Source organism: Hyla sarda, chromosome 8 (genome assembly GCF_029499605.1).
Source record: "Hyla sarda isolate aHylSar1 chromosome 8, aHylSar1.hap1, whole genome shotgun sequence".
NCBI lineage: Eukaryota > Metazoa > Chordata > Amphibia > Anura > Hylidae > Hyla > Hyla sarda.
In genome coordinates, this window is record NC_079196.1 from 31,097,078 (window position 1) to 31,107,571 (window position 10,494).

Here is a 10,494-nt window from a genome sequence, read left to right on the forward strand (position 1 = left end):
AATCAGTGTGTTCACCTGTGCACTCCCTATGTATACCTCACTTCCCCTGCACTCCCTCGCCGGATCTTGTTGCCCTTGTGCCTAGTGAAAGCGTTCCCTTGTGTGTTCTTAGCCTGTGTTCCGACCTCCTGCCGTTGCCCCTGACTACGATCCTTGCTGCCTGCCCCGACCTTCTGCTACGTCCGACCTTGCTTCTGTCTACTCCCTTGTACCGCGCCTATCTTCAGCAGTCAGAGAGGTTGAGCCGTTGCTAGTGGATACGACCTGGTCACTACCGCCGCAGCAAGACCATCCCGCTTTGCGGCGGGCTCTGGTGAATACCAGTAGTGACTTAGAACCGGTCCACTAGCACGGTCCACGCCAATCCCTCTCTGGCACAGAGGATCCACCTCCTGCCAGCCGGCATCATGACAGTAGATCCGGCCATGGATCCCGCTGAAGTACCTCTGCCAGTTGTCGCTGACCTCACCACGGTGGTCGCCCAGCAGTCACAACAGATAGCGCAACAAGGCCACCAGCTGTCTCAACTGACCGTGATGCTACAGCAGCTACTACCACAGCTTCAGCAATCATCTCCTCCGCCAGCTCCTGCACCCCCTCCGCAGCGAGTGGCCGCTTCAGGCCTACGACTATCCTTGCCGGATAAATTTGATGGGGACTCTAAGTTTTGCCGTGGCTTTCTTTCACAATGTTCCCTGCACTTGGAGATGATGTCGGACCAGTTTCCTACTGAAAGGTCTAAGGTGGCTTTCGTAGTCAGCCTTCTGTCTGGAAAAGCTCTGTCATGGGCCACACCGCTCTGGGACCGCAATGACCCCGTCACTGCCTCTGTACACTCCTTCTTCTCGGAATTTCGTAGTGTCTTTGAGGAACCTGCCCGAGCCACCTCTGCTGAGACTGCCCTGCTGAACCTGGTCCAGGGTAATTCTTCCGTTGGCGAGTACGCCATACAATTCCGTACTCTTGCTTCTGAACTATCCTGGAATAATGAGGCCCTCTGCGCGACCTTTAAAAAAGGCCTATCCAGCAACATTAAAGATGTCCTGGCCGCACGAGAAATTCCTGCTAATCTACATGAACTCATTCATCTTGCCACTCGCATTGACATGCGTTTTTCCGAAAGGCGTCAGGAGCTCCGCCAGGATATGGACTTTGTTCGCACGAGGCGTTTTTTCTCCCCGGCTCCTCTCTCCTCTGGTCCTCTGCAATCCGTTCCTGTGCCTCCCGCCGTGGAGGCTATGCAAGTTGACCGGTCTCGCCTGACACCTCAAGAGAGGACACGACGCCGCATGGAGAATCTCTGCCTGTACTGTGCCGGTACCGAACACTTCCTGAAGGATTGTCCTATCCGTCCTCCCCGCCTGGAAAGACGCACGCAGACTCCGCACAAAAGTGAGACAGTCCTTGATGTCTACTCTGCTTCTCCACGTCTTACTGTGCCTGTGCGGATATCTGCATCTACCTTCTCCTTCTCTACTATGGCCTTCTTGGATTCCGGATCTGCAGGAAACTTTATTTTGGCCTCTCTCATCAACAGGTTCAACATCCCGGTAACCAGTCTCGCCAGGCCCCTCTACATCAATTGTGTTAACAATGAAAGATTGGACTGTACCATACGTTACCGCACGGAGCCCCTTCTAATGTGCATCGGACCTCATCAAGAAAAAATTGAGTTCTTGGTCCTCCCCAATTGCACTTCCGAAATTCTCCTTGGACTACCGTGGCTCCAACGCCATTCCCCAACCCTGGATTGGTCCACAGGGGAGATCAAGAGCTGGGGTATCTCTTGTTTCAAGGACTGCCTTAAACCGGTTCCCAGTACTCCCTGCCGTGACCCTGTGGTTCCCCCTGTAACCGGTCTCCCTAAGGCCTATATGGACTTTGCTGATGTGTTTTGCAAAAAACAAGCTGAGACTCTACCTCCTCACAGGCCTTATGACTGTCCTATTGACCTCCTCCCGGGCACTACTCCACCCCGGGGCAGAATTTATCCTCTGTCCGCCCCAGAGACTCTTGCTATGTCTGAGTACATCCAGGAAAATTAAAAAAGGGGTTTATCCGCAATCCTCCTCTCCTGCCGGAGCTGGATTTTTCTTTGTGTCCAAAAAAGATGGCTCCCTACGTCCTTGCATTGACTACCGCGGTCTTAATAAAATCACGGTAAAGAACCGCTACCCTCTACCTCTTATCTCTGAACTCTTTGATCGCCTCCAAGGTGCCCACATCTTTACCAAACTGGACTTAAGAGGTGCTTATAATCTCATCCGCATCAGGGAGGGGGATGAATGGAAAACGGCATTTAACACTAGAGATGGACACTTTGAGTATCTGGTCATGCCCTTTGGCCTGTGCAACGCCCCTGCCGTCTTCCAAGACTTTGTTAATGACATTTTTCGTGATCTCTTATATTCCTGTGTTGTTGTGTATCTGGACGATATTCTGATTTTTTCTGCCAACCTAGAAGAACACCGCCAGCATGTCCGCATGGTTCTTCAGAGACTTCGTGACAATCAACTTTATGCCAAAATGGAGAAATGTCTGTTTGAATGTCAATCTCTTCCTTTCCTAGGATACTTGGTCTCTGGCCAGGGACTACAAATGGATCCAGACAAACTCTCTGCCGTCTTAGATTGGCCACGCCCCTCCGGACTCCGTGCTATCCAACGTTTTTTGGGGTTCGCCAATTATTACAGACAATTTATTCCACATTTTTCCACCATTGTGGCTCCTATCGTGGCTTTAACCAAGAAGAATGCCAATCCTAAGTCCTGGCCTCCTCAAGCGGAAGACGCCTTTAAACGGCTCAAGTCGGCCTTTTCTTCTGCTCCCGTGCTCTCCAGACCTGACCCATCTAAACCCTTCCTATTGGAGGTTGATGCCTCCTCAGTAGGAGCTGGAGCGGTTCTTCTACAAAAAAATTCTTCCGGGCATGCTGTTACCTGTGGTTTTTTTTCTAGGACCTTCTCTCCGGCGGAGAGGAACTACTCCATCGGGGATCGAGAGCTACTGGCCATTAAATTAGCACTTGAGGAATGGAGGCATCTGCTGGAGGGATCTAAATTTCCAGTTATTATTTACACCGATCACAAGAATCTCTCCTATCTCCAGTCTGCCCAACGGCTGAATCCTCGCCAGGCCAGGTGGTCTCTGTTCTTTGCCCGGTTTAATTTTGAAATTCACTTTCGCCCTGCCGATAAGAACATCAGGGCCGATGCTCTCTCTCGTTCCTCGGATGCCTCGGAAGTAGAGCTCTCTCCGCAACACATCATTCCTCCTGACTGCCTGATCTCCACTTCTCCAGCCTCCATCAGGCAAACTCCTCCAGGGAAGACCTTCGTCTCTCCACGCCAACGCCTCGGAATCCTCAAATGGGGTCACTCCTCCCATCTCGCAGGCCATGCGGGCATCAAGAAATCCGTGCAACTCATCTCTCGTTTCTATTGGTGGCCGACTCTGGAGACGGATGTTGTTGATTTTGTGCGGGCCTGCACTGTCTGTGCCCGGGACAAGACTCCTCGCCAGAAGCCTGCTGGTCTCCTTCACCCTCTGCCTGTCCCCGAACAGCCTTGGTCTCTGATTGGTATGGACTTTATTACAGACTTACCCCCATCCCGTGGCAACACTGTTGTTTGGGTGGTCGTTGATCGATTTTCCAAGATGGCACATTTTATTCCTCTTCCTGGTCTTCTTTCAGCGCCTCAGTTGGCTAAACAATTTTTTGTACACATTTTTCGTCTTCACGGGTTGCCCACGCAGATCGTCTCGGATAGAGGCGTCCAATTCGTGTCAAAATTCTGGAGGGCCCTCTGTAAACAACTCAAGATTAAATTAAACTTTTCTTCTGCTTATCATCCTCAATCCAATGGGCAAGTAGAAAGAATTAACCAGGTCCTGGGTGATTATTTACGGCATTTTGTTTCCTCCCGCCAGGATGACTGGGCAGATCTTCTACCATGGGCCGAATTCTCGTATAACTTCAGAGTCTCTGAATCTTCTGCTAAATCCCCATTTTTCGTGGTGTACGGCCGTCACCCTCTTCCCCCCCTCCCTATTCCCTTGTCCTCTGGTTTGCCCGCTGTAGATGAAGTGACTCGTGATCTTTCCACCATATGGAAAGAGACCCAAAATTCTCTTTTACAGGCTTCATCTCGCATGAAAAAGTTTGCCGATAAGAAAAGAAGAGCTCCCCCCATTTTTGCTCCCGGAGACAAGGTATGGCTCTCCGCTAAATATGTCCGCTTTCGTGTCCCCAGTTACAAACTGGGACCACGCTATCTTGGTCCTTTCAAAGTCTTGTGCCAAATTAATCCTGTCTCTTACAAACTTCTTCTTCCTCCTTCTCTTCGTATTCCTAATGCCTTTCATGTCTCTCTTCTTAAACCACTCATCATCAACCGTTTCTCTCCCAAGCTTGTTTCTCCCACTCCTGTTTCCGGTTCTTCTGACGTCTTCTCAGTGAAGGAGATACTGGCCTCCAAGACGGTCAGAGGAAAAAGGTTCTTTTTGGTGGATTGGGAGGGCTGTGGACCTGAAGAGAGATCCTGGGAACCTGAGGACAACATCCTAGACAAAAGTCTGCTCCTCAGTTTCCCAGGCTCCAAGAAGAGGGGGAGACCCAAGGGGGGGGGTACTGTTACGCCGAGCGCTCCGGGTCCCCGCTCCTCCCCGGAGCGCTCGCGGCATCCTCGCTGCTGCAGCGCCCCGGTCAGATCTACTGACCGGGTGCGCTGCGATACCGCCCCCAGCCGGGATGCGATTCGCGATGCGGGTGGCGCCCGCTCGCGGTGCGCACCCCGGCTCCCGTACCTGACTCGCTCTCCGTCGGTCCTGTCCCGGCGCGCGCGGTCCCGCTCCCTAGGGCGCGCGCGCGCCGGGTCTCTGCGATTTAAAGGGCCACTGCGCCGCTGATTGGCGCAGTGGGTCTAATCAGTGTGTTCACCTGTGCACTCCCTATGTATACCTCACTTCCCCTGCACTCCCTCGCCGGATCTTGTTGCCCTTGTGCCTAGTGAAAGCGTTCCCTTGTGTGTTCTTAGCCTGTGTTCCGACCTCCTGCCGTTGCCCCTGACTACGATCCTTGCTGCCTGCCCCGACCTTCTGCTACGTCCGACCTTGCTTCTGTCTACTCCCTTGTACCGCGCCTATCTTCAGCAGTCAGAGAGGTTGAGCCGTTGCTAGTGGATACGACCTGGTCACTACCGCCGCAGCAAGACCATCCCGCTTTGCGGCGGGCTCTGGTGAATACCAGTAGTGACTTAGAACCGGTCCACTAGCACGGTCCACGCCAATCCCTCTCTGGCACAGAGGATCCACCTCCTGCCAGCCGGCATCGTGACAACTTTCTTGATATTTCCTGACCCAACATTTTATATATTTTTGTCATAGGTTTGGAAATGGCTGGTCCTCTCATTAATTCAACAAGAGGATGTGTATTAACATTCCTAAAATTTCCCTTTTTCAATTTATAATTTAGGTTTTTCCTAGTATTATGACGGAAAATAAAGATTTTATAAAGACAGGAGGCGAGTATCAAATGCATATTCCTTCTTTATTAAACTCACTAGCAGAAAGAAAAATGCAAATGTAACTTCAACAATGAAAGAAAAAACTAGGATGCAGATCGCCTAGCAACTTAACCTCACCCCCATGATCAATCCCACCAATCCCATCCAACTTGCTCCATATAAAACCAACTGCAGCTCCACCCTTCTTCCTCTTTCTTGAAGCAAACAGTCCACGTAACATCAGTCCGCCCATGAGGAAAAAACGAACATCTGGAACCGACAGCTCCATCCAACAGCAAACTCGAAACAGTCAGCTTCTAACGACTCCAGAGAAACCTCTTGATTCCAACAGGGAACCGAACTTCCGGTCGAAGAATATCAGCAACTCCAATGCCTCCAAAAGTAGAACTCAATAACCTGGAAGAAACAGAAACACACCATCATAGGGTTGGGTTAACAGGGAGGGATGATACTCGCCTCCTGTCTTTATAAAATCTATATTTTCCGTCATAATACTAGGAAAATCCTAAATTTTACTGCAGACAGGAGGCTCGTATCAAATGCAAGTTCAAAGTACATGCAAACATAAAACAATCATTATTACAAAACAGACAATGAAACATGAGGTTCCGGTCTAAAATAAAACGTTGGAAAATGTCCTCCGACGACCAATCCGCCGCCTTCAAAAGTTCCGACAGAGAGCCTCCCATCTGGGCCACCTTAGTAGCCATGGCCCCTCTCGAAGAATGTGCCTTAAAAAGGGACACATCCACACCAGCCAACTCCATAGAACACTTCACCCAACGTGACAAAGTCTGCGAAGAAACCGGAAAATGCGGTGAGCGAAACGAAATCAGCAATTGTGAACCATCCGGAGACGGCAACTCTTTCGTCATTAACTCATATGTTTTTAGACATTTCACCACGCATAGCTTAGGATGCGCCGGAAAACTTGGGTAAAAAACCACACGCAAATCCGTCTTAGTACACCTAGCTATGGAAAACTGCACCCCTTGAGGGGTAAACTGCCTCCTGGAAATGTCCAGAGCGCGTACATCCAAGACACGTGTTATGGACACTAGGCACAACAACATGGTAAGTTTGTAGGATAACAGCTTAAGGGACAAACCTTCGTTGTCCTCCCAGACCTCAAACATGCGCAAAACCAACGAAACATCCCACGTAGTTTGATACCGTGAACCCGGAGGTCGTTTAAACCTGATACCTTGCAACAAGCGACAGACCAACGGATGTTGGCCAATCAACACTCCATCGGCACGTGTTGCGCTGAAATCGCCGACCGGTAAACATTAATAGTCCGATAAGCCTCACCCCATCAAAGGCTTCGGACATAAAATTCAACACCCCGGATACAGGGGCATGAATGGGATTCATTTGTCGTGCGCACCAAAGAACCCAAAATCCCCAGGCTGATCGGTAAGCCGACCTGGTACCTGGGGCCCATGCATCCTGAATGAGGTCCCTAGCTGACTGTGATAACTCTCTATCCGGGACCGATGCCCCGATATCAGCCATGCCGCCAGAGGCAATTGATCCGCTAGCACCAGCGGGTGAAACTCCCCTGCCGGACCCATCAGGATTGATGGAAACTGCGGGCAAATCCTTGGACAATTGATGGTCATCCCCAAAACCTGGGGAAACCAAGGCTGAGTCGGCCACCAAGACGTGATCAATACTAGGGTCGACTTCTGTGCTTCCGCCTGCCATAAAACCCTGGGTATCATGGCGAATGGGGGAAACGCATACAATGTCTCCTGAGGCCAAACCTGCAGGAAAGCATCGGTCGCCAAGGCCTCCGGATCTGGCCTCAACTGAAAAACTGGGGCAGACTTCGGTTGAGCCGAGACGCAAATAAATCAAGACCAAGGGGCCCCCATAAGGTCTGGATGGCTTGAAAAACTGCCGGATGCAAGGTCCAGTCGCTGCCATCCACCAGGTGTCTGTAATTCCAATCCGCAACTGAATTGGAAACACCCGGTAGATATTCCGCTTTGAGTAGAATATTCCTCTCCAGGCAGAAAAACCACAGATCTTTCGCCAAATTCGTAAGTATTCGAGATTTGGTGCCCCCTAAACAGTTGACATATTGTACCACAGTGACATTGTCCATGCATAGCAACACGCAAAAATCCGTCCGATGGGGGTAAAACTCTTCAGGGCGAATGTACCCGCCAGCAACTCCAGGCAATTGATGTGCAGTTGTGCCTCGACCGGCGACCACTTGCCTCCAGTGGTGGATGAACCGCACCGGGCACCCCAACCATCGAGACTGGCATCCGATTCTATAATTACGTCCGGCCTGGAATTGAATATTGTCCCCCCACTCCAGTCCTGAACGTGTCGGAGCCACCACAACAATTCCTTGCGCACCTCCCCTGACAACGGGATCTGGGCCGTATACGTCAGGCCGCCTGACAAATGGGTATTCTTCAACCTCTCAAGTGCCCTGTACTGTAGGGGCGCAGGAAAAAGCGTCTGCATTAACTCCACCAGAAGAGACGAGGCCCACTGCACATGCAATCGGATCTGACTCTCTGAACGAGCCATGATCAATAAATCGTCCAGATAAATGATCAGCCTCACTCCCCGACTCCGAAGACAAGCCACAATCGGCTTCAGGAGTTTGGTGAAACACCACGGGGTGAACGAAAGACCGAATGGGAGACAAGAGAACTCCCACTTTCATCCTTCCCACAGAAACTGTAGGAAACGTTGAGAAGACCGATGGATAGGTACAGTCAGTTACGCGTCCTTTAGATCAATCTTTGCCAACCAATCTCCCGGGAGTAGTAAATCTTTGAGGAGATGAACGCCCTCCATTTTGAAATGCCGGTACAGGACGTATTCGTTTAGATCTTTTAAGTTTATGACCGGCCTGTGACCGCCGTCTTTCTTCTTTACCAAGAAGATACTGCTTATAAAGCCTGGAGTAGTGACACCTACTGGATGTATGGCCTGCTTCTTGAAGGGACCGTCGATCTCTGCCTGCACCAACACCCTGTCTGCATTAAAAAAACGGATTCTTCTCGGGGTCCGTCGTTGAATCGGCAGGGACATGAATTCTATGACATACCCCGACACCACGTGCAGGACCCACGGATCGACCGTAAACCGGGACCAAACGTGGGTAAAAAAACGTATCCTGCCCCCCACAGGTATATGAGGCACGATCGTGTACTGCCGACCCACCTGTGCTTCTGCCTCTTGGGAAGCCACGGCCACCTCTAGCCCTCCAGGGTCTTCCTCGTGGTGGGAAAAAGGGGGTGGGGGTAACTGGAGCAGCGACCATTGGAGCCTGTGATCTGTCTTGTTCGTATTGTACCGATCCCCTATGATAGGGTCTAAAATAGGCTCCTCGGCTGAAAGGGCGATCCCTGCCCCTTCCAGCCTTACCAAAAACCTTGCCACTAAGGTTCTTTTTCAGAGAGCTCTGGGCTTTATCCAAGCTTGAGAATAAGCTCACAAATTTATTTATATTCTTAATCAGGGAATCTCCGAATAATAGCCCATCAGCCGAAGGGCCCGGTTCCTCCGTAGCCAGGTGTGAAAGCTGCGGATCCAGCCACATCAAAATGGACCTGCGACGTTCAGCCGACAAGGCCAAATTCGCATTACCTAGTAGGCAAGCGGATCTCAACGCCCACCCCCGCAGGGTAGGCACATTAACAGGCTCGCCAGAGGCCACCGCCTGCTCCGCCATATTAAGAATCTTTGTAATCGGCCCCAAGAGATCCAATAACTTATCTTGGACCGACTTAAAGGACCGGTCAATCCCTTTTTTTCGTTTTTTCCCCCGACTTCACCAGATATTTTATTAGTATGGGATCCAACTCCGGTGTAATAGCCACCTTATTGGCCAGTGAAGGCCGCGGACACTCCGCTCGGAGTTTATTCCGATTACCCCTGCCCAGTGGTTTATGAAGCCAAGCCTCTAAATATTTGGCTACCTCTGGGATAGGGGTCCATTCACCCGACTGCGGGTGTTTAATCTCTTCAGGATCGAAGAATTACAGACCCTGCGAATCGAGTATGGCGTCCGGAGACACCACACCCTCGGTGGACGAGTCATGTAGGACCTCATCGTCCTCATATTCATCATCGTCATCCGCACCATAGGTGACAGAATCCGATGACTCCGAATCCGCCACCAATTCCACCTCCGAATCATCAACTAAAGTATTCGGTTTAACTCGTTTAGCGGCCCTAGCGGCCTTATGAACTACACCATCCCCCTTTGCGGAGGGTCTTTTACCCTGACATGGGTCATCGCCCTTAGGAATGGGGTCGGTAACAATTATTTTACCATCTCCCAACATGGCATGCGTCATAGGAGAGGTCTGGTCGTCTGAAATGTGGTGCCTCTTCTGGTCAGACTTGCCGGGTCGCTTGGAGCTTGCCGGGACTGGAGCATCGCCACAGACACAGATTTGGAAATCACCTCATGCAAAGAAGACATAGCCGCTTGCACAGATTTATTTACCAGTAAATTAATCTGGTCCGCAGACATAGATTCAGTGGCGTGTCCCTGATTGGGGCCATCCCCCAAGGTCATAACCATCTTGTCCTCAGACATATTCAAAATAGACAAATGGCACTGAAAGGTAAATGCGGGATTCCTACAGGGCTGTGGAAAAAAGGAAACAGAAAAACTTTAATTACATGAAAAATGAATAAAACTAAGGGAAAACAAACTAATGTAACTCATGTATGTGCAGAAACAACAGTAAGGAGTAGAGGGATAAAAGCTCCCTCACTCCTACAGCCAATGTAATAAGTGAAAAAGCATTCACTTGCACAGTAGAATACAGTAACAGTAATGTCTTGTAGGGAGTATGTGAAAACTCACAACACTCCCCACAAGCACCGGTCACCAGCGTCGCGGCGCTGGTATGACTGAAACAGCAGTCGCGTCAGCGAGAGCGAGGCCGGGACCGCAGACGTCAGAGCAGAGGGAGGGGGCGTTGCTAAC